The 1,142-nt window shown below is 43.4% G+C and overlaps 1 non-coding gene across 1 annotated transcript; it reads right to left on the reverse strand.

Annotated features, from left to right (window-relative positions):
- Window positions 1–745: 745 nt before the first annotated feature.
- On the reverse strand, window positions 746–864 carry LOC111737583. The gene has a single exon (XR_002779481.1). It is a non-coding gene; the product is annotated as a 5S ribosomal RNA (ribosomal RNA).
- Between the last annotated feature and the right edge of the window lie 278 nt (window positions 865–1,142).

Consider the following 1,142-nt stretch of genomic DNA (forward strand, 5'->3'; position numbering starts at 1 on the left):
TTTCATCCTTATAAAGAAAAGCACAGACTTTTTTTTTTTTCTCTTTTTTTGGGGGGATTGGAAAGCACTACACTAACCCTGCGATCTCTTGTTTCTCCTTATTTAAAAATGTGTCTTACTACTTTCTCTAAGGGGGAAGAAATAACTACGTTCCCAGCTTTCTTCAGTGAGTCGCTTTTCCCTAAAATAATCCATTCACACAAAAGTGCTCATGAGCAATATATAATTTACTGGAGATTGCACAGAGCTAACAGCGGGTTTATGCTGGTCCAGCCGACAACAAATTGAAATCTCCCTTAGACATCTCCATGGGCCCAGGCTTTTCCGTGGTGGGGGTTGGGTGGTGATTTTCTCCCTCCACTCACCCCTCCCCCTGCCTCTCCAGCTTTTTTATTCTAGCTTTTGTTTTTATTTGTCCGTCCAAACCTTCTCTTCTGTATTAGGTGATGCGATTCTGCTTTGCTCTACTTTTATCTTGAAATTTTCTTATCTACCCACCACGTTAACTGTCAAAACGAAAGCCCCCCCCCACACACACACACACATGCACACACACGCTTACTGGTACTTATGCTGTTTAGAAACAAGTGGTTATAAGTGACAAAACACATCATCTTCTCTCATGCTGGACATTCGAGAGTGTCTGTGTATTCTTTCAGACATTGTACAACGATGCCCTGCTAAACAGAGATGTTAAATGATGTTATAACACGCTTCCAAGCACTATCCTTTCCTTTTTTTTTAAGGCCTACAGCACCTGGTCTTCCTAGGTGGTCTCCCATCCAAGTACTAACCGGGCCCGACCCTGCTTAGCTTCCGAGATCAGACAAGATCAGGCGCATTCAGGGTGGCGTGGCTGTAGACAAGCATAATCCTTTTTGAACAATAAGTAAAACCATTGCCCGTGACCTTGCCTTTCAATGTAACGTTTATGACACGAGGCTTCCTTTTCTGGCCTTGTCTCCATTTCTGGGAAAAGGAAACAACGCTGACATTTTATCCTCGTTTTTAAGGCGATCTCCCCGCTTTCCTTGACTTCGGCCCCCATCACGCTCAACTGTTTTTCAGTGCTTGAAGGGAAATGGGGAATTTCATTTTAAAAGTAGAAATGCGATGGGATTTCCTGTTTGTTTCCCACAGGC

This window comes from Pteropus vampyrus, unplaced genomic scaffold, assembly GCF_000151845.1.
Source record: "Pteropus vampyrus isolate Shadow unplaced genomic scaffold, Pvam_2.0 Scaffold28, whole genome shotgun sequence".
NCBI classification, from domain to species: domain Eukaryota; kingdom Metazoa; phylum Chordata; class Mammalia; order Chiroptera; family Pteropodidae; genus Pteropus; species Pteropus vampyrus.